Source organism: Macaca nemestrina, chromosome 5, assembly GCF_043159975.1.
Source record: "Macaca nemestrina isolate mMacNem1 chromosome 5, mMacNem.hap1, whole genome shotgun sequence".
In the NCBI taxonomy this organism is placed as follows: Eukaryota; Metazoa; Chordata; class Mammalia; order Primates; family Cercopithecidae; genus Macaca; species Macaca nemestrina.
The window spans coordinates 175,929,039-175,952,477 of NC_092129.1; the positions used below are offsets into that span (position 1 = coordinate 175,929,039).

General features: G+C 38.9%; 1 long non-coding RNA gene across 2 annotated transcripts in view; it reads right to left on the reverse strand.

Annotated features, from left to right (window-relative positions):
- The window catches only part of LOC105487403 (uncharacterized), a 59,035-nt gene that overhangs the window by 12,230 nt on the left and 23,366 nt on the right, over positions 1–23,439 (reverse strand). The window contains exon 3 of one of the 2 annotated variants that reach the window (XR_011623166.1): positions 23,164–23,310. The exons of the other annotated variant lie outside the window; for it this stretch is intronic. This is a non-coding gene — a long non-coding RNA (uncharacterized lncRNA). The remainder of the gene's footprint in view (positions 1–23,163; positions 23,311–23,439) is intronic. 2 annotated transcript variants of the gene reach the window in all.

Genomic DNA, 23,439 nt, shown 5'->3' on the forward strand with positions numbered 1-23,439 from the left:
CTAAATTTAACCAGTGAAAAAGTAGAGGCACAGAGAAATTAAGTAACATTTCTAATATTATATGGCTAGGAATAGAACTAAAATTCAGAACAGCTTTCTTTCCTGACACTGGCAAGTGCTGCCTAGATGAATCGCTGTGGAAAATTCTGTAGCATTTCAATTCTTTTCTCCTCCTTTTCCTCTTCACTTTCTTCCTCCTTTCCCTCCTCTTCCCCTTCTTCCTCCCCTTCTTTATCATCATCATCATCAGTAACCACAGGCATGTATTGAGATCCTAGGTGGCAGACTACACTGGGTACAGTGGATTTGATACCATTTTAGTTAGATGCAGTCTTTCCCTTCTAAGATAGGACAGTAAAGAAATGGCACAGAACAAACTGTATTCCTTAATAAACCCCTATAAAAGATGTGGTATTGGGTTCATTTTGCCATAAAATTGACACTTTCATTGATTAAATAACTTGCCTAAGGTCACACAGAAAGTGGTTGGAAGTGAAAGAAAGATCTCCTATTTCCCAAGATTTTATGACGTAAAAATTGTTAGAAGGGTAAGGAGTTTCCCTGTTCCAACTATACTATGCCTCCTGAGCCCCCTTTTGACTGATGACACTTCATTTCATTTATTTTTACATAATTTTTTTCTGAGAATTTGCTCCCGTTTATTTTCCTACATACATTTATTTTCTGCATACATTTCAGAATCATCGGGTCAAACTCACACATTAATTTTGTTGAAATTTTGTTGTTGTTGTCTGTTGTTTTTTGAAACACGATCTCACTCCATCACCCAGCCTGGAGTGCAGTGGTACAATCATAGCTTTCTGCAGCCTCCACCTCCTGGGCTCAAGCGATCCTCCCACCTCAGCCTCCCAAATAGCAGGGACAACAGGTGCATACACCACCATGCCCTGCTAATTTTTGTATTTTTAGTAGGGACAGGGTTTCACCATGTTACCCAGGCTGGTCTCAAACTGCTGGGCTCAAGTGACCTGCCTGCCTCGGCCTCCCAAAATGCTGGGATTACAGGTGTGAGACACTGCACCTGGCCAGAATTTTAATTAGAATTATACCAAACTTATCAATTAATTTAAGAAATTTGACATACATACTTTAAATACTCAGCTTTCCATTTAGCAATTTCATTTGTCTTTCTTTTAATTTGTCAACTTTTACTTTCTTTATTATATGTTCCTACATTTATTCAGGTAGATCCTGAACATTTCAGGTTCAAAATGTTATAGGTAGTTTTTAGAGACAATTTGCTATTGATGATTTGCAAAAGACCCATTTTCCATTATATTTTCTAACTGGAAATTATTGATACTTACAAAAGTATTAATTTTTAAAAAAAAATTATTTTAATTTATAGTTGTCCCATCCAAGTGTGTTTTTCTACTTTTCTTGGTCACATGGCTACCCAGATTTCCCAAACCCCCTTGAAGCTCAACAGGTGAAATATCTGGCCAATGGGATGTGGATAGAAGTGATATTTGCAACTTCCAAGTTATCACTAAAAACATTTGTGTTTTTATCTTGGAACACAAGCTTGAGATGAATCATTTTTAAGCACAAAGAATTAAACAGCATTCTAGAGCAGAAGTTAGCAAACTATGGCCTGTGGATCAGATCTGACCTGTAGCCTGACTTTTGTATGGTCCATGAGCAAGAATCGTTTTACCTTTTTAGATGGTCGTAAAAAGATAAATACAAAAGGAAGAGAGAGATCAAGGCGGGGGGGGGGGGGGTGGCGGGGAGAGAGAGAGAGAGAGAGAAGATGGAGAAAGAGAAAATGTGACAGAGACGATATGAATCTCAAAGCCTATCTGGCTCATTACAGAAAACGTTTGCCAACTCCCATCCCAGGGGACTACTGTCAGGAAGGGAGAAGGAACCTGGGTCTCTGAATCACCATGTGGAGCAGAGCAGTTCCATCATTCCTGAACCACTGATCTCTGGACTAGTGTGACAGGTGAAAATAGATTCCTGTCTTATTTAATCTATCATATTCAGGCTCTCCCTGTTACAAGAACCATTTATCTAATTAATCAACTAACTAACCTTATTAGTTTGGACAGTTTTTCAGTTTATCTCTCGCAATTTCTAGATAAACTACCATTGGCAAACAATAATAGGGTTTTTTTTTCCCTCAGTAACAAACATGTTATGTCTTCTATCCTTGTTTTTGGTCTTATTTTTTAACAGCTGGAGGTTTCAGGACAATATAAATTGATAGTGGCAGTAGCATACATCCATGTTTTGTTCTAAATTATAATGGCAATGCCTCTAGCTCTTTACTGCCTAGTAAACTATTGCCTTTTGATTGTAGATATTTTTCATTATCCTAAGCATATTCAGAAGAAAAATTGTTCAATGCTTTTTCTCCTCTTTGATTTATCCATTTCAAGTTTTGGTATCAAATGTATTCCATTTTTATGAAAAGAATTGGAAAGTTTTCCATCTATGATTAGCTTGTATAGCTTAGAAAGAGCTATGATTTAAAAGTTTGAGAAAAATTATATCAGAATAATCCAGCCATAGAGCGTCTTTTCTTCAAAAAAACTTGATTTCTTTCATACAATATTCAGTTATCTATTTCTTGAGTTAATTATAATAATTCATATTTTCCTTTAAAATTATTTATTTTTCCACCAAATTATTACCATAGACTTATGTTAATAGGTCTATACACAGCATTCTCTTTCAATTATTTGATTTATTCAATATCTGATGTAATAATTGCTTTCCTATTTTGCTTCCTTGTCTTCTCTCATTTTTTGTTGTTGTTTATCAGAATTTTCAGACATTTGTTGCTTTTTAACTTTTTTCCAAAGGGCATGTTCTTTGATTTTGTAACTTAATTTTGTATTTGCTTTCTAACAAATTTATTTTGTGGTTGTGTTTATTTGTATAATATTCTTATTTTTACATTGGTTATTAAGCTTTTAAATAAACTGTATAATTCTTATTTTTTCTTTTTCAATAATAAAAATTTACACTGCTACAAATTTGCATGAGTCCAAACCCTGTTAGTCACATCCTATTACTTTTGAGAGGTAGTGATCTTCATCACACTATTTTAAGATAATGTGTGTTGTAGCTTGGGGTTCCCAGAAAGCAGACCCTGAACAAGTACTTGGGTGTAGAAAGTTATCTAGAATGTGATTCTGGGAGGCATAAAAGAAGTAGGGAGAGTGATAATGGGCAGGCGAAAAGCCATGAAAGAGTGAATAAGTGGTTTAATGCTATGAGCAATGGGAGCTCCATCTCTGATAAAAAGTTGACAGCGTGTACTGGAAATGTCCCATTGAGGAAAGGGGAAGACATTCCTGAGGGTGTTAAATCCTCAGTAATTCTAGGCGGCCATGCCTGTGAGCAAGCACACTGAAAAAATCCCTAAAGCTAAGAAATAGAAAGCCATGGTGGTTTGAGGCAGGGAACTATCACTACTCATGGATGCTGTTCATCTCAGCTGCAAGTGAACTTAGACAAGGGCTGGGGGGCTATGGATGAGCATCAACAGCATCTGCTGCAATGTGTAATTATAGATTTGCTTTCATTTTTATTTAAGAATGTTTTCCCAAGTGGTTTGTTGGGGCTTCATTTTTTAAATGTGTATGCTTTTAGATTTTAACATGAGTATTCATTGCACATTAAAGTACACATTCTCAGCTGTAATATGTAAGTTTTTCTGTAAATGGAAGAAAAGACTACAGATGAATCTTGAGGAAATTTTACATTTCAGAACAATAAATGCTATTTTTTTAGCATAGCTGTTTTACGGATTTCTGTTACTCATTCAATTAGTAACTACTCCAGTGTATTATTGTTTAAATCATGTAACATTTTTACATTCCTTCAAGTTTTTTATTTTGAAATAATTTCAGAATCAGAAAAATTGAAAGAAAAGTACAGAAAACTCCTGTATAAATTTTATCCAGATGTAAGGGTCTCTTTCTGGACTCAATTCTGTGTCATTGATCTATTTGTCTATCCTTTTGCAAATATCACACCGGTTTGATCATTAGAGCCTTATGGCAAATGTTAAAGTCAGAAAGTATTAAAAAAAAAAAATATATATATATATATATATATAGCAAAAAGTCTTCCAATTTTGTCATTTTATTAAGAAATGTTTTTGCTTTTAGTTCCTTTGGTTTTCATATGTATAGTATATATTACATATATTTTTGAGACAGGGTCTCAGCATGTTGCTCAGGTTGGTCTGAAGCTCCTGGGCTCAGACAATTCTCCCGCCTTGACCTCCCAAAGTGCAGGGATTACAGGTATGAGCCACTGTGCCCAGCCTGATTTTCATATACATTTTAACAGAAGTATTTAAAGCTATAAGTTTCCCTCTAAGCCTGCTTTAGCTGTATTTGACAAATTTTAATATGTTGTACTTCATTATTCATTTTTTAAATATCTTGAAATGTCTTTCTGATTTTTTACTTGACCTTTGGATTACTTAGAAAAGAGTTGATTAATTTCCAAATATTTAAGGTTTTTATAAATTTTAGGGTTTTTATAGATTATATTGTTTTCTATTTTTGATGTAATTTTATTATAATTAGAGAACATATTCTTTGTGATTTCAATCCTTTTAAATTTATTGAAATTTTTACTGCACAGCTAATGTTCATATTTTATTGGTGAACATACCATTGACAGCTGAGAATATGTAATCTGCATTTGTTGGTTAAAACATTATATAAACATCAATCAGGTCAAAGTGGTTGATAGCAGTGTTCTGATATTCTGTTTGTTTTAGTTCCTTTTGTGTTACTGTAAGGGAATACCTGAGACTGGGTAATTTATTGTTTTTATAGAAAGGTTTATTTAGTTCATAGTTCTGCAAGCTGAGAAGTTCATGGTCACGGTCCCGGCTTCTGGCGAGGGCTTTTGTGCTGCATTACAATGTAGCAGATGGCAGATGGACACATTCAAATAAGAGAAAATCTGAGGGGTGTCCTGGCTTTATAACAACTTCCAGTCTTGAGGAAACCAATCCATTCCCAAAAGAACTAACCGAGTCTCCCAAGAGCAAGAACCCACTACCTCGAAAGCAACACCACGCAATTTGTGAGGTACCTGCCCCCATAATCCAAACAACTCCCATTAAGTTCCACTTCCCAAAATCATCACATTAGGGATTACATTTCCACATGAATTTTGGAGGGGACAAATATTCAAACCGCAGCAATGACTTTCTTGATTTGTCTAGTTGTTCTATCAATTGCTAAGAGAGGCATGTTGCAGTCTCATGTTTTCATGGAATTGACTATTTCTCCCTTTAATTCTATCAATTTTTGACTAATATTTTGAAACCCATTATTAAACTTAAACACATTTGAGATTGTCGTCACTTCCTAGAAAACAAATTCTTTTATCATTACAAAATATCTTTATCTCTGGTAATGCTCTTTGTCTTGAAATCTGTTTTATCTGACATGAATTCCACTGCACTCTACTTTTCATTACTATTTGCACCGTACATCTTATTCTATCCATTTCCTTTTGATCTGTCTATAGCTTTATAATTAGAGCACTTTTGTATACAGTACATAGTTAAGTATTGCTTATTATCCAGTTTGATCATCTATGCAGTTTAATTGGAGTGTTTAGTTCATTAATATTTAGTGCACTGTTGCTATGATTGGAACTAGGCCTATCATTTCATTATTTATTCACCATCTGTCCTTTTAAGTTCTTGCTCCCTAGTTCCTCTATTCTTGCCTTATTTTAGATTCTTTGAATTTTTTAAAAAATGTTTAAAAAATTTTTTAAAAATTTATTTATCTGTCAGCTTTTTAGTTTTACTGCTTTGCATATTATTCATTGGACACTATGGGGATTACGATACACACTATAAATTTTTCAGTCTTTTTACAATCAACATTGTATCTCTTCCCATATTCTATGATACAGTTGGTATATGTATTACATCTGTAGACAATATATGCCCCCACAAGAATTTTGTGTAATCAGTGCTTTAAACAGATCTATGTAGTGTAAAAGAAAGTAAGAAAAAACGTATTTTATATTTACCCAGGTATTTACCATCTCAAATACTTTTTTTCCTGAAAACATAAATTTACATCCAGTATTATTTTCTTTCAGTCAGAAGAACTTCATTAGCAATTTTAGTGCATGTCTGCTGTTGAAAAATTCTCTTGATTGTGTTTTATTTGAAAATGCTTTTTGTTTGCCTTCATTTTAAAGGATATTTTCAGCGAATATAGAATTTGGAGTTCAAAGCTTGTGTTTTTCTTTCAGCAGTTTAAAGAAGTTAGTCCATTTCCTTCTGGTCCCCAGAGTTCCAGATAAGAAATCAGTGATTATTCAGAATGTTGTCCCATTGTATGTAGAATGTCATTTTTCTCTAGCTGGTTTAGATATTTTCTTTTTATATTGAGCCTACTTCAAGTACTTTTTCTGCCAATTTTTCTTCTGGGACTCAAATTTTTGATACTTTGATATTTTCCATGGTTTCACGTGGGTTGATATTTTCCATGGTTTCACGTGGGTTTTTAAAATTCATTTCTGTTTAAATTATTATCTCTTTGGCCTACAGCTTGGATAATTTCAAGGTCACTAACTCTTCTATTGTATACAGCATGCTGTCAGGCACATACAGTAATTTTTAAATTTCAGATATTGTATTTTTTACTTATATAATTTCCATTTATTTCAGTTTTTTATGGTTTATAATTCTCTGGTGAGATTTCCAATATTTTCATTTATTTTAAGTGTATTTTCCCCTACCCTTGAGCATAATTGTAATAGCTGCTTTAAAATCCTTGCCTGTTAATATGCGAACTTCTGTCCTATGGTTCTTTAAGCCAGTAGGATGACGGGTTTTTATCCATGTTTTGACAACCTCACAGGACAGCAACCGGGACTTGCCCTCAAGCTAAAAGCCTTAAGAATGTGAGACTCATTCAGTTCTCTTACTTGGTTTAGCTTTTAGTGCTCCTCTAGCATGTGCCTGCTTTTATTTGCTCCCCGATGCCTTCAAGTAGTTGTTTTTTTAATATTTTGTCCGAAGGATATTTTTTATTATTTGTGAAAGTGCTGAGTTTATAGAAGCTAAGCCATCATTACCAATTAATCACTTTTGACCATATTTTTTGTGATTTTCTAGAATTGGGACTGTCATGCAACTTATATAATGGAATTTCTGTGATTATCAAAAGCTTTCAAATTTGAGTAATGTATATGAATAAAATAATTTCATTGTTATTTCTTTGAAACTACCCTTTTGCCTACAGACATTATACCAACCACTAGGGACTATTAGAAGTTTACAGAAGAAACCTGGTGAAAACCACCTATCTGTGTAACAGATATACTTGCCTTTTTTTTCCTTTTTTCTTTTTTCTCACTACCTATCTGTATAATCGATATACTTGCTTTTTTTTTTCTCACTACATTATATGTTTTATTTTACCCCTTTTCAATTCTTCAGTCTCAGTTCATTCTCATCTTAAATGGACGGGTATCCCATCCTTTATTCTCCAGAAAACAAAATCCTAGGTGTTAAATTTGAGGCACTTTATACTGACACTTACCTCTCCACTGCCTCTACTGAAATACACAGCAAATATTATCAACTTCTACTTCTCTCTTCAAAATAATACTTGCGTTTCTTTTCATTCCCAAAGCAAGACTCACAGATTCTGAACATGTAGTATGTGCTCAATAAATACTCAGGTGAACGAAAGAATCTCATCCATCAGTATGCCTCTGTACATTTTTCTTGAGCCACTACTTCAGCCAGAAATTCCTTTGCTAAGAGACAAAATAGTCTTAATTGCATATTCTGCACGGTCTTGGCTCTATATCTCAAATTATGTTTAACATTTCTCCTAGTAGATATTTAATTCTAAATATGATTGATAATAAACTAGAAACAAAAAGGCTCAAAGCTTCTTTAGCAGACATTTATCTTCCTCCCTCTGTCCTCTCCCAGCTCTTGGTTCATTTAATGTCAGCCAAGGAGGCTTATCCATGGATGATAGAAGGCCTATCCAGTTCCCCGAGCAAGTAGGCGGATAAACTGATAATAGAAGTGATCCTTAAGTAGTTCAGAGGTGAAAGTTCTCTGAGACCTGATTCAACCTGGAATTATTTGTGCTGAGTTTTAAACCCCTCATCTGGAAGAGTCCATTCCATTATATAGTGTGGAAAGTGATTACTTTCCAGAAACCTGTTCTTTGGTGTCAGTTACTGAATTCTCCGCAGCAGGTGGAAGTTTCTTTGTTCTCATCTGATTATGAGGCACCCCACCCTGACAAATGGCCTCTAGTAGTCAGGACCAACCATCCAGGCTTCTGTCTCTCAATTATTTGCACTCTGGGTCCCCTGCTCTGATGCATACATTTACTTTTTTACACAGTTCATTTTTCTTTAGCTATTATCTCATTTCAATTAATACTGAATGGTTTCAGATTATCCTCTTCTATGCCGTAATGTTGAATTACAGATAGATAGATAGATAGATAGATAGATAGATAGATAGATAGATAGATAGACAGATGTTTATGTATTTAACTAAAGTAATATTTTGTGCTTGCCCACCTTCATACACACAAGTCTCTGCTCATATACAATATTTCTACAGCACTTTGAATAGGAAATTGAATTGATACAAAGGCTTGTGAGATGCAAATCTTATTCATAGTAAAAGGACTCCTGCATCTAAAGATTGTCCTATAAACCATCTCTACAACATGCATTAAATTCATGTTTCTCTGTTCAGACTCTGACCCAGGTTCTCTAATGTCATGCAGCGTCTTTGCCTCTAGATGCTCCAAATGCCCATCTATACTTCTCACCTCTCCTACACTCCAGAGGTTTAAATTCAGATTTCTTTACACTCTAATTTTTAAGTGTTTTAAGATCCTTTCAAAAATTTCTCTACAGTCTCTTTCTTCCTCAAAGAGTATATATGTGATCAAACCAACCTCCAAACTCAGCTTTGTTTGGAGGAATGATTAAGACTTTTTCATTTGTGTATTTTGTCCCTATTGATCCACAAAATTCTCTTAATTTTTTCTTTTGTTCTGTGTTGTTGTTGCTGTTGTCCTTCATATGTATTGAAACAGTCACAAAATAACAAGTCGACTCAGGCAATTTTAAGAACAATCACTTAAGCAATGTATAGTAATGACAGATAAAACAGAACAGGTAAATTAGATGTTCCCTACTTAGCCAATTATTTGTAGATATAAACATAACTCTCTATTCACATGTGAAGTCTTTGTCTATTTGCATTAAGGCTGCATGGCCATATCTGTTCAAATTTGCAGAGTGTCATATTTTCTTATGATGATCATTGTAAAATAGATGGCTAATATCTTCCCCCACCCCAAAATCTGTCAGAGATATTTTAGGTATCACTGCACCACTAACTCAAGCTGTTCATATAGCATGAAGGTAATCAGAATTGAGAGAAAAAAATAGGAAAGAAAATAAAAACCATTTCTCAAAAGTGCAGGAGCACATGAAAACTTGTCTAGCTAATCATCAGGAGTGTAAAATTTTTATTTCTCAGTTAATAAGCACCACCTGTGTTTATAAGAAATCTCTGATGACTTGTTTTGTCTCTCACCACGAATATAAAATGTTCTCAGATGGATTTCATAGAGTATATGCAGATTATTAATACACTTTTAAATTCCACCATATGACTGATGTAGCCTCCATTGTCTTCTTTCCACTCCCTACTACATACTTCCTTCTTTAATTTTTTTATTGAAATGATATAGTATAAAAAATCATTGACTACATATAAATCAATTGTCTGTGACATGTTACAGGGAAAAAGAAAACATCAAGATTGCCAATAACAGGCACTCAGTCTCATAAAACTTGTAATCAACTTCCAAGCCAAGGCGTAAACTGTAATATATTGCCACAAACCTATAACAATAATAAACTATTTGAATTGCACCTTCACATTCTCGGTCGTTAATAACAAATAAGCATGAAAAAATTTTGACAGTCATTCATTTTAATGGGTATCTGCTTGTTTATCAGATTGTGTCATCTGGCATTACGAAATACAGCCTTATCCTTGAAAGGGTATGTAGAGAGAAAGTATCTAAGCTTTGGATACTAACTATAGACAATAAGGACTCCATTTGTTGGAAAATTTTAAGAGTAACTTATTCTTTATCTCAGCTCAAACGAAGATTATATCAAGCCTTTCCTTAATCCTAAGTGAAAATAAAAAAGCAGATCCTCCATCTGATTAATTTTTATTATTAGGACTCTTCCAGACATCTATTGCTGCAGAAAAGCCACTTCAAAATGGTGACTTGAAACAATAACAATCATTTAGTTTGCTTATAAATCTGTTAGCTAGCTGGGCTCCATTTGGCAGTTTTCATCTGAGGTCTCTCATACAGAGGCAATCAGCCTGTGGCTGGGCCTGAGGGCTGAGGTTGTCTTAAGAACTTTTCATTCATGTTCAGTGCCTGGGCTGGGAGGATTCAAACACCTGGGTGTTAGAACAGCTGGAGTTCCCTGGGCGGCTCTCTCTGCCTCTCATCTCTCCATGTGGTCTCTGCATGTGCCGGCCTCAGGGCAGCCAGACGTCTCACGTGGTGACTGAAAGCTCAGAGCAGTTGTCCCGAGAGGGAGCAGTTGGAAACAGAATCACCTTTTAGGACCTAACATCACAAATCACACTTTGGCCGTGCCCTACTAGCCAAGACTGTCACACAAGCCCAGGTTCAAGGGGAAGAAATATACATGGCACCTCTTGAGGAGGAATCAATGAGGTTCTTAGATAACATGGGAAACAGTGTGGTCAATTATTTTTGCAAAATACACTCTGCCACCTAGACTTCTGTGGCACACTTACACCTCCAATGCACACACACTCACACACAACAAACAGAATTCTTGCTTGATAATGTAGCGAAATACCATGAGGCTAATAGTGCAAAGTTTCCTGAAATGCTTCCAAAAGCTCTCACAGTTGTGCTGTAGTTACTTTGTAAATGACCATGTTAGACAAATAAAATCGAGTTCATAAAAAGATGTCTTGGTGCCTTTAGCACACCAAGAGGCAGAAAGAATCTCAGAAGCCCTCGTTGCTCAAAATAGGGCTTATGGACCAGCAGCATCGCGTCATTTGGGCGCTGGTTAGGAACGCGGACGCTCAGGCCCCACACGGACCTGCTGAGTTAGCATCATCCCCAGGTGATCCGCATGCACATCAAGCATTGTCTTAGAGGACTGTGCAGTATGGAGTGTTCGCTAAACAAATGTGTCTGTGGAGTCCTACCCTGGGCACTTCCTGGGATTACTGGGAATCCACTTTGGGATCCCTGTGATGTGAGTGTTCATAGGGACCTGCAGCCGCCCCCACACCATTGCCCGCCTCTCTAAATCGTCTGCCAAGAAAACTTGATGGCTCAGATCTCACGCCTGAGAGGAGTGAAAAAAAGCCTCCTGGCACCTAACCACCTGGCTGTCTAAACTCTTCTCACCCTCCCACAGCCCACCGGGGCGTGGGAAGGTGGGCTCTTTTCATAGCTTCCTTTCCTATTTGGTTGGAATTTCCCATACACCATCATCTAATTTATACTTCATTCTTCACTGCACCCTGGTGCCCAGGGCTAGTCACATAGGAGGGGGTCCATCAGAATTTGTGCAATGAAAGAATAAGTGGGCTGGATGCAGTGGCTCACACCAGTAATCCCAACACTTTGGGAGGCCAAGGCAGGAAGATTGCTTGAGGCTAGAAGTTCAAGACCAGCTTGGGCAACATAGCAAGAATCCATCTTTACAATTTTTTTTTTTAAACCAGCCATGTATGGTAGTGCATGCCTGTAGTCCCAGCTACTCAGGAGGCTGAGGCAGGAGGATTGCTTGAGCCCAGGAGATCAAGGATCTAGTGAGCCATGATCACACCACTGCACTCCAGCTTAGATGACAAAGTGAGCCCCTGTCTCTAAGAAAAAAAAAAGTGGGGGTGAGTGTGGTGGCTCATGCCTGTAATCCCACTGCTTCGGGAGGTTGAGGCAAGAGGATCGCTTGAGACCAGGAGTTCGAGACCAGCCTGTGCAGCATGGCAAGACCCCCTATGCACAGAAATTGTTTTTAAAACATTAGCCAGACATGGTGGCACATGCCTGTAATCCTAGCTACTTGGGAGACTGAGGCAGAAGGATCATTTGAGCCCAGGAGGTGGAGGCTGCAGTGAGCTATGATCACACTACTGTACTTCAGCCTGGGAGACAGAGCAACACCCTGTCTCAAAAAAAAAAAAAAAGAATAAGTGAGTGAATGTTAGTGGATGGGGAATAGAGGAAGAAACCAATTCAGAGCTATGGGAACATGGGTCAGGAAGAGCAGCCACTACATGTTTCCTTTTCCTTTTCAAGTGTACCTGTGCTCTCCCTTGTCTTACTCAGATGCGCCTCCCCTAAGTCAGTTGCTCAGCAGAGGACCCAGAGAAGAATGACAGTAAGTTTTATTTAGAAGCCTCACTGAAAACTATAGACTGAAGCCTACAGCTCGCGGGCAGTTCTGTCAGAGTGCTCCAACACAGTATTGCAACTCACAGTTGATATTCAGTCGGTGAAGATTCAGTACGTGCAAATCCCATGAAAATTTGGGTGTAAGAGTACATCTGGTTATAGATTACTAAAGAACATTTGGTTATAGAGTGTGGACGCATAATCACTAACCCTGTCAGATGTTATCTTATGTGTAGGAAAAGGCAAGGCTAGGTCATTTATCTTTTAAGGAATGTAATGACTCAGGCAAGAGACGTGGGGAGGCTGTGTGCTCTATTCTCTTTTGTCTTCAAGGCATTCTTCCAGAGAGCTGCATTTCATCAGAGTTGCGGGTTCAAGCCGAAATGAGCAAACGTGGCTTCTTACGTTGGTTACTTTGTCTCATAGTAGTCAAGTCTGTGTATATACTGGCAGCCTTTCCCCAATTTCTGTATTCCTCCTCCTTTATTTTCTCCTCCTCCTCCTGTGAGCGTATAGCACTCAAGGCTGTTTTGTTTATTGTGAAGAAACGGGGAAGAGGAGGAGGGAAAAGCATGTCAGAGGTCTGAGGGATCTGGGGGTGATCAAGGAAGATATATGACCATAAGAAACAGCAACACATAACAAACTGGGTGCTTGGACAGGGTTGCAAGGGGGAGAAAGTCCCTCACAGCGGAAGTCTGTTCAGAGGCTAAAAAGCAGAGGCCACTGCTCAGAATGGGGGAGCATAGGCAACTCTCCACGAGAAGAGCAGAGAAGAGGGGCTCACATGTCTAGTGATGTGGCACAGCAGCACAGCGAGGAGTCTCTGGGTCAGGGAGCTCAGAGGGCTTGTTGGGAAGAATGGCAGCTTAGGATTTTATCACGGGAAGGCCGTGTCTTATCAATAGATGACAGCTGTTGGGTGAGGTTATGCAGGTGTGCAAAGCAAGCAGTTTCTAAATGGCTTTAAAATGTGCTTGTTTGAGCTATTTTAAAAATAATTGATGCGTACGAATTTGGATTGGGCACTAGCGAGCACTTGAGCTAATGGGTCTCAGCCCACAGTCAAAAAATTAACAACTGTGGGGCCAGTTCGCAGAGGCTATCAATGCGTGGCTCACATATATGAGAGAGGAGGAGGGTGTCACACATTCCCCAGCATCCCACCGCGAGGTGGAGAAAGCAGGGAAGAGGTTGAAGTGGCTAAGGGGTTTTTCTTGGATGCTAGGATTAGCTAATTACACATCAAGTAACCCAGCATGGCCCACCCTGTACTATCCTGTAGTGGCAATTCAAGAATCACTGGAATCGATCAAACCATGGAAAATACAAATTGCTCTCATTTCCAGATTCTTTGGGGATGGAAGTACCGTACTAAATGCTGTCAAAATACCTATGCTTGTCAAAAAGATGTCATGATTTTACATTTGTTTGATGCTTTACTATAAAATCGAAAATGTCAACCACAATCCTTCTTGCTTAAGAAAATGCTGTGTATATGGAAATGGAGCATTTGATTATGATGACACTATTGACTGGATTTTGGTTATGCATTTTTTTTTCAATAAGAAATCATTTACATGGAGTTTGCGTTTCTTTTTTTTCTCTCTCTCTCTTTTTTTTTTTTTACAGAAGGCAGTATCATTAGTTGGGCACTCAGACTGCATAACCCTTCTTACAACAGGCTCAGTCACAAGGAACCATGTAGATTGGAAAAAGAAACACATTACTGCACACCCATGAAAGGGGTCTTTGTAAAAGCACAGGGGGCAGGGAGGTACATCGAGATCAGTCAGCCTCCAACACAGGGTGAGATATTATCAAACCAGATTTCACTCAAGCTAACAGCTCTTAGCTCTCAAGTTCAACTGTTTTCTAATACATCAAATTTTCCATTAAAAGGCAAACTACTGGTGGCATTTTTGGTGGGGAAAATAATTTCAGAATATTCATGTCCCCTTCTATAGGACAGAGGGAAAGGCCTTTCATATCCAGGTAGCAATTCTAGAAAAATGAAGCCTCTCATGTTGGAAGAAAAATAAACCAATTTTTAATACTCAAGAATACAATGGCTGTTTCCGTTTTCAACCTGGTGGTTTATTTACACTTGCGGGACCATTACAGATCTCCTGCGAGGCAGATGAAGTGGATTTCATTTCTGCTGTTACGAGCCATAATAGCTGCACCACAAGAAACAGCAATTCCCCTCCTACATCAAGTTATGCTAAGTGAGGACACAACATAAGTGACTTCACACGAACATGGGAATTATATAAATGAGTTGTTTAGGTAAAAACCACTGCTAAGTTAAGCTACCTATTTTTCCGCTCATGAGGGTTGAATACAGTGACAAACTCATTTGTGGATGTTGGGCAATTTGATTCGAGGTGACCTGTTACTGCCTCTGCTCAGAAATACATATTTGTTACAAACTGATTCTCCTTTTACCAAACTCAAGACTTTGAGAACAATAATCCTACCTAGTAGCTTGCAAAATCCATTAGGCTTGGACAAGTTACTTTTTTTTTTTTTTTTTTTTTGAGAAAGTCTTATTTGGAAAGATCAGTGTAGGATTCAAAGCCTACTGGTTAAAACCATTCCTCTGTTCCCGGACAGGTCCTCACTCACTAAGCCATCCAAGGTGCAACTTCGCCATCCCTTGCCCATGATCCATTCCAATGCCCTACAGACGTACAAATCTATAGCATTTCTTTGAGGTAAGACGTCAAATCCCTCAGGCCAAAGCCTTTCCACACAGTTGACTTTGCAAAGAAGCTGATTTATATTAAGGGTGGAAAACATTTTCTTACTTAAATTCTCACAAGATAAATAATTAGGTCTCTAAATAAAGGCTTGACGCGTTTCTGATTTTACACAAAGACATACATCAGCACAAGAAAACATGTTAGCACATTCAAAAATAACACCATCATTTAATATCTATATTAAACCTTCTCTTAAAAGCAAGAGACAAGTAGGAGATTGAGTCAGAGTTGTTGCACTGCGTCAGCCCCTTCTCAGCCTGTGTCCTAAATTCTCACCTATCATTCTAACCCTCCTCTAAGTGCAAACATCCAAGCATGTGAAAGTTTTACGTGCAGGTGTGTTTCCTGTACCTGCCTCAGTGTGAAGCCCCCCTGTTTCTGGCCCCGAGGAGAAGTTCTCTTTCCTTGCAGCAAGATAATGTTTTAAAAAGCTGACTTTTAAACCTCTTAGTGAATTTTTTAATGGATTAAATTCATCATGTCACCAGCTGCTGTGCAGCTAATAGAGCCATAAAACACTGTATTAAAGGATTACCCATGCAAAATTTCCTCTGGTGCTAATGTGAATTTTAATACTTTTAACATTTAGTTGAGATGGGAATGTCCAAGAACAGCTTGTTCAATAGGTTGTTCTATAAAATTAAGTTCCTCGTCTCATCAGAAATGCCAGGACTCCATTAAGTTAAAATTTTACAGAGAGGCTACGATGATTCACTGTGCAGCATTTGTGAGGAGAGAGACAACATCTGCTTCTACATTAATGCTATTTAAAAAAAAAAAGAAGAAAAGAAGAAAGAAGGGAGGAGAAAAGCAAAACAGTCATGAATCCCATAAGTTCATGGAGACTGGGCTGAACAGAAGAAAACGCTAACTTCAGATTTGTGGAAGGTCAATTTATAAAAACTGAAAACAATGCTAATAATTGGGAACACCTGAATTTATAGTCACTTGTCAGAAGGTCAAAAAGTCTTAAAGACACACAAAGTGGCAATTATACAAAATCACATGGATATCAAACTTGGCATAACAAGAAATGTGATTATCTATATCTAGGCGACAGGAGAAACAACAGAGGGAAAAATGTAGCCGATAGGGAGTGAAAACAATTGTAGGGAAGGATGGTGGAAATTATGCAGTTCAAGTTCTTCATTCTACAGAGGATAATGCTGAGACCCTGAGAAGTTGCAGCTTGCCCAAAGGTTACACAGCTAGTCACATGCAGATTGGAGAATAAATCGCAGGTGTCCTGACACCCAGCCCGAGAGACCATGTGTCTCCCTTACGTATCTATAAATACATACACATCGATTTTATTTATGTGAAATGGCTTACATATTAAGCAACAATAAAGAAGCAAGGAGTAGACTATAATAAGATCAAAAACCTCCGGTGATATGTTGATAAATAAACTAACAAAGCTGTATGTACTGCATATCGTTTCCAAAATAGGTCTAAATCAGACCACCTTCAGAATACTTAACTTGAAATTTTATATTCTTTGTTTCATCTCCTTCCCCTTTTTTCCTGAGTGACCCTTCAAATCCTGATTGCAACTCTCACCTGTGCTTCTGAAACATTACAGCATTTCATTACTTGCTAAAGAAATTGCATCTTAAGTGAGGCTACTAAAAACAATGCAATTTTTCTTGAATGTTGTTTGATAATTGGGCTAAATGTAATCATCGACGGAGCCTGCAAATTCTCATCACAATTAAAGTGGACATTAGAGTGTGTACCATGCCCTATTTGAAAACACAACCCAAGGATAATTGGTTTTCATGGAAATTCTCCAAAGCCAATGTTCTTCACCCCAGCTGAATTTTGTCCACAGCTCCATATTTTGTACTCTGTATGTATTGCTGTTCTGAGAGCCTGTCATTTCTTATCAGAATGAGAAAGGCTAAAGAGATAATATTTCAATAACATACTGGCCTGATCATAAAATAACTCAATGGAAATGTGTAACTGCCTCAGGCAGCTCGGCAGGGTACTCAGCAGTCAGATGATTTCTATTCTGGGTTTTTTTTTTTTATATGGTTACATTTTCTGTTATATCAGACATCCCCTCAAGTCTTAGTTATGCTTTTATTCAAAAGGGAGAACCACAGTATAAAGACGTACAAAACTTATTATGATATATTACTCTAAAGAAATAAAAGTCGCTGCCACAGTGGCATATTGATAAGGACAGGCCCGCCTCTTTCATTGACCTTTCTCCATCATCTCCCCCACCCGGGGTTGAGGCTGAGCTTCTCAGTTGCTAGGCAACAGGGGTCACAGTTTTCAGGTCTTAAACGCACAACCTAGTCAAAAAGAAGATGTGATCTTCAGAGGGAAGGCAGATACTCGGCAGCAGTGAGAATTTCCATACGTATGGAGGTTTTTGATTTTTTTTTTTTTTAATCGTGCTAAAGGCTGAAATATGGAGAAAGCTTTGACTTGTCAAAAGATTGTGGGAACAGGTTTTTAAGTTCTGGTGATTAGAATCTATCACTGAAACAATATGAAAAAATACAGTCAAGCTTCTTTTTGATAAAGGCACTGACACACGGCTTAGGATTTTAGCTGCCAGGAGAATGATGATCAAGACATGTCAAAAACAGATCTTGGGAGATGAATTTGGGGGCTGATTTGGAGATGAGGGCTCTTTGGTTTGGGTTTCTGTTGTTGTTTTGTTTTAACATTCCTTCTCAAACATTCCTGCATTCTGCCATGTTTAAGAGCAATGCTGCAGGCAACAGAGCCGCTCCTGAAGGTCAGCTGCAAGAAAGCTCATTCGCCACCCCTTTTCCTAGCACCAAGTCAGCACTCCCTTTAAACTTTAATAAAGGGCAGGAGAAAGAACCTATTCCTCAACCGGAGAGGAACATGGCACCTCTATGTAATTGCATTTGACAATATGTTCTGTAGGTATGTATTTAACTTCAATTAATATTACTCTAATAACACTTCAATCATGGCAACTTTTTAAACACAGAATTTGGTAGATTTTTAACAAGTGTAAAAGTTAGTAAGAGGGCTTTTGAATTTCCCAATTCATGGTCTACTTGAATATTTTTGTCCTAGAAAAAGAGCGGCAATTTTTATTTCACCTTATTTCAATACCCACTCACTCTGTAAATAATAGTAATATCTCGGGGAAGATAAATAATTATTAACTCCAAAAGTTTTAATTTGCTTAATGTGATGTTTTGAGGGAGAGAAGAATAAAAAGTGTGTGTGAGCATGTGTGTATGTGTGTGTGTGTGTGTGTGTGTGTGTGTGTGTGTGTTGGGAGAAGATAGCTAATTATAAACTCCAGATGAATAATTTGAAATCTGGACTTTAGAAAGCCAGATATAAGGGTTTCCTGGTTTCTTTCACTCTGGGCCATATCTAAGTTCCTATAGCTCCCACCTGATTCGAGCCCTGGCCGCAAGATAGACATCCCAGCTCATATAAATAGCAATGAGATAGCCGGGGGCAAGTCATGTGCCTGGAGACTGTGGCTGTCAGATAACTCTAATGATTTCTTTGGCCCTTCAGGGTGAAAAATTTACTTCATACTTTTTTTGTCTAATATTTGCCATTTTCCCTTCCCTGAAGATAACTGTCATTTTTAGATATGTCTGCTGCCTTTTCCAAGTTGTCAGCATCGAAAGAACATAAAACGAGGCAGTTGGAAAAGACGCAGACCCTGTTTCACTGAGTGAGAAGCACAGAGATGCTTGAAAAGGCAGCATGGGGCCGGGTGCGGTGGCTCACGCCTGTAATCCCAGCACTGTAGGAGGCCAAGGCAGGCAGATCACCTGAGGTCAAGAGTTCGAGACCAGCCTGGCCAACATGGTGAAACCCCGTCTCTACTAAAAATACAAAAATTAGCCAGGTGTGCTGGCGCATGCCGGTAATCCCAGCTACTCCGGAGGCTGAGGCATGAGAATTGCTTGAACCTGGGAGGCAGAGGTTGCAGGGAGCCAAGACGGCGCCATGGCACCCCAGCAAACTGGAACAGGAGCAAAACTCCATCTCAAAAAAATAAAAAATAAAAAGGCAGAATGGGTGAGATGCTTCTCAGCTATTGCTAAGTGTCCTCCTCAGATCTGTTCTGCACCAGGTCCTTGCTGACTCACAGATCCTGCTTTTTGTTCACTCTTAGGCACGGCTACCAAAACTCACAGGCCACAGAGGGCAGGAAGGCGAAAAATGACTTTCTTTCAGAGTGGCCTCCTACAGTCATAAGGACAATCTTCGACGGTGTTTCTAGCTGTGTGGACAGTGGACTGGAACCTGTCCAGAAACTGGTTGGCTGGTCTACAAGGAGGCAAGTACAGAGTCAAGAGTAAGAATTTTTTTTTTATTATTATTATTCTTTTTTTCAGGCAGTCTCACTCTGTCGCCCAGGCTGCAGTGCAGGGGTGCAATCTCGCTCAGCTCACTTCAACCTCCGCCTCCTGGGTTCAAACAGTTCATCTGCCTCAGCCACCCGAGTAGCTGGGATTACAGGCGCGCACCACCACACTGGGCTAATTTTTGTATGTTTATTAGAGACGGGGTTTCACTATGTTGGCCAGGCTGGTCTCCAACTCCTGACCTCAAATGATCCACCAACCTCAGCCTCCCAAAGTGCTGGGATTACAGGCTTGAGCCACCGCACCTGACCAAGAATAAGAATTTAGAAACTTTCACCACCATTGGATAGAGTCACTATATGCCTGTTGAATCTAATAAAAATTTTAAAAATGATCCTGTGTATTGTATGTCTTTTTCTATGAAACTCTTCTAGTAATTTTTATAATATATTATATTTTTTCAAAGTATGGGCCCACAATGGATTGGACCTTTTTTTATTTTTAAGTTTTTTTAAACGCTGGCCCTGGAAAAGGACTGTCTTGAGCTGAGGTTATTGTGTTCAACCTGCAACGGTCCTGGTAAAACTACCATGAACCAGACCTCTCTACAGAAAACTCTTTACAGTAGAGAGGCAGGAGCCCATTGAGGGTTCCAGGGGGAATTTTGCCCAAAATCTGTTTGCCTTAAATGCCACAATGCTTGCAATTGTTTTCTTTGAGCTAAGCATTTCTTCTCTGAGTTCTTTTATTTATTTATTTATTTATTTAAATTTTTTATTTTTTATTTATTTATTTATTTTTTTTTTTTTTGAGAGAGAGTCTCGCTCTGTCACCCAGGCTGGAGTGCACAGTGGCGTGATCTCGGCTCACTGCAACCTCCACCTCCTGGGCTCAAGTGATTCTCCTGCCTCAGCCTCCCAAGTTCTTGAAAGGCAAATCAATGTAGATACATTGATACCTGTGTGGGTTCACCATTACACTGATTTTCACTGAGTGTAGAAGGCAGATGTTGACCATTGTTGCAAGAGGAAAAAAAGCAAATAATAATAATGACAAATAAAATAATTTGGGTTAAGTGTAGGGTTTGGTGGAGAATCCAAGAATCTTCCTTCTGACAGGGGTCCTTGTGCCTCCATACAGCTTTTACCTCCCTATCTATCTATCTATGCTGCTTTCCAGGAGGTTGCATCTCCCCACATTCCCCACAGGGAGTGGTCCTGACTTCTCCAGAATCTTTCTTACCCTGCTCCAGCCGAGAAAGAACCAGAAGTTCCTTCAGAGGACAACTGGAGTTTGCGCCTCATCGGACTTTGTTCTTAGATCCATTCTCCACATTCCCCCTGCTCTGTCTGTACCTCAGGGTTGGTGGTTTCCAGAATGCTTGTCCTCTTGGCTTCCACTTAGATTTGTTCAATGGGAGGTGCTCACAGAAGACTGGAGCACAAGACAAACGGGAAACCAAAGATTCTCTCCTTCTCACTCTAGTTTGATGGACACCTCCGGCAGTAGCTGCATCTGTCTAGGATTGCAGCTTCTACCAAGCAGTCCTCATTGTGGTTCTAGAACCATCCAATGGAACCAGCTTCTGGGGTCTGGTAACGCCATCTTTCCCCGTGTCTCTTCAGCCCTTCCTCACATTGCTAATCGCTGAGCGCCCCCATGATCCTGTCTGTCTCTTCAGTTCTTCTAATACCTATGTTATCAATACACTAAATTAAATTCTCTGTTTGAAATGCCCAAATTGATAGTTATTCTCTTGACTCGATATATGTATTTGATACTCTTACGGGTAAGAGACCTGGTTGTATGGGCAACTATGTAACTAATATCTAGGCATACAGCTTGGGCAAAGAGATTTCTCACAGAGAATAGAGTATGTGCATGTGAATCATGATTACAAGTTTCTCACTGGACTGGAAGCTCCCTGGGCATCAGAATCCTGCCTTGTTTATCCTTGCATCCCCAACACGTAATTGGTGCACACCGGAAGTTATTTGAAATTTTTGACTTTTTAAAAAGCAGAAAAAGGAACGTTTTACTTGAATACTTTTAAATAAAGGAAAAAAAGTGTTCATTCTGTACTGTGCAGAAGTCAGACTACAGTCCTTCATTTAATCTTTTTAAACCACAGAAATCCCTGGACACTCTGGTTTTTAGACCAATCATTAGCCTAATATTTTGGTGATATCATGAGCCCAAAGGAACATAATTTTCCAATTAAAAAAAAAAAAACTCTATCAGATTTGCCTTCAAAAAGGAAGAAATAGTTTCAGTAGAATTCCTTGCTGAAACCCAGATTCAGCTAGTCAGTTTCTACCTGGGCAAAGTGTACTTACTTGTAAGAGGTAAATTATCACATCGTAAAACTGTCTGGTGGGGTTCTAACTGTTTGAGGTGTTAAATACCTATGTCACCTTCAAAGAAAACTACTTTTGACATTTACTTCTTAGAAGAAAGGCAGGAGCTAAGGTAGACAGGACTGGCCTCAGGCAAAATTGGGAAGTCTGGTAGATTGTTCAGTTACCTGCTTCCCTTCTTAACCCCACTCATCCCCTTTCACCTCCCTCTCTTGCTCTCTCTCTCTCTCTCTCTCTCTCTCTGCTGCTGCTGCTGGTGCTGCTGTGTCTCTCCTCACCTCCCTTAGAGTCTTCATCTACACTGAACTCCGAGTAACCGATAATAGCTTAGAAATGGCTGTGACTGGAATACGTACATTTATACAGTAAACAATTAGATCGGCGTTTCTCATATCTTAGCAACCATTAGAATCACCTGGAAGACTATTAAAATACAGATTGCTAGGCACCACCCTAGATCCCCTGTAGGTAGTCTGGGTGGGGCACCAGGATTTGCATTTTTTAACAAATTCCCACATGATGCTACTGCCGCTGCGTGGGGGCCACCCTTGGGAATCACTGAATTTGTGGTGATACCTACCAGGTTGACTGAGGCAGGTTCAAGTCCTTCTGAATATGGGGCTGCCTGTTTTCACATTTCCCGAACAAGGACAAGCATCAGAATTTAGAATAAACCAACAAATAACCAAACTTTTTTTTTTTTTTTTTTTTTTTGAGACGGAGTCTCACTTTGTCGCCCAGGCTGGGGTGCAGTGGCTCGATCTCGGCTCACTGCAACCTCCACCTCCTGGGTTCAAGCAATTCTCCTGTCTCAACCTCCTAAGTAGCTGGGTTACAGGCGCTTGCTACCACACCCGGCTAATTTTTGTATTTATAGTAGAGACGGGGTTTCACCATGTTGGTTAGGCTGGTCTCAAACTCCTGACGTCAGGTGATCCACCTGCCTCGGCCTCCCAAAGTGCTGGGATTACAGGTGTGAGCCACCGCACCCAGACTGAAACATTTTTAAAAAGACAAATTCTCCTGGCTGTACCTCCAAGATTCTAATTTGGTAGGCCCATGGTGGCACCTAGAAATGTTTTTTAAAGCACCTTATTTGATGCTGAGGCTCGGGCCTTTGGGAACTCTCGGGCCTTTGGGAACTCTCTGTTGAGAAGACAGTGTGCAGGGAAAGACCATTACATCAGGCAACCCAGAGTTCCGCCCCAGCCCCATTGCTTACCACCAGTGGAACTCTAGATAAATTACTGAAACTCCATAAGCCTTCATGTGTTAACTCACAAAATGGAATCTTCAGTAGCCTTAAAACTGCCTCATTTTGTCAATCTCCTGCCCTGCCTATCGAGAGGGCAGCCTCTTCCTCTGGATTCTGTAGGGGAGAGAAAAGGAAAGACTATGCCTGTCAATGACATTTTAAATTTGGGGCGCTCAACACAATTTCAGGGTAGGGGGACAAATCTTCCTAATCTTTTTCAGCTGCAAAATAAACATTTTGCTC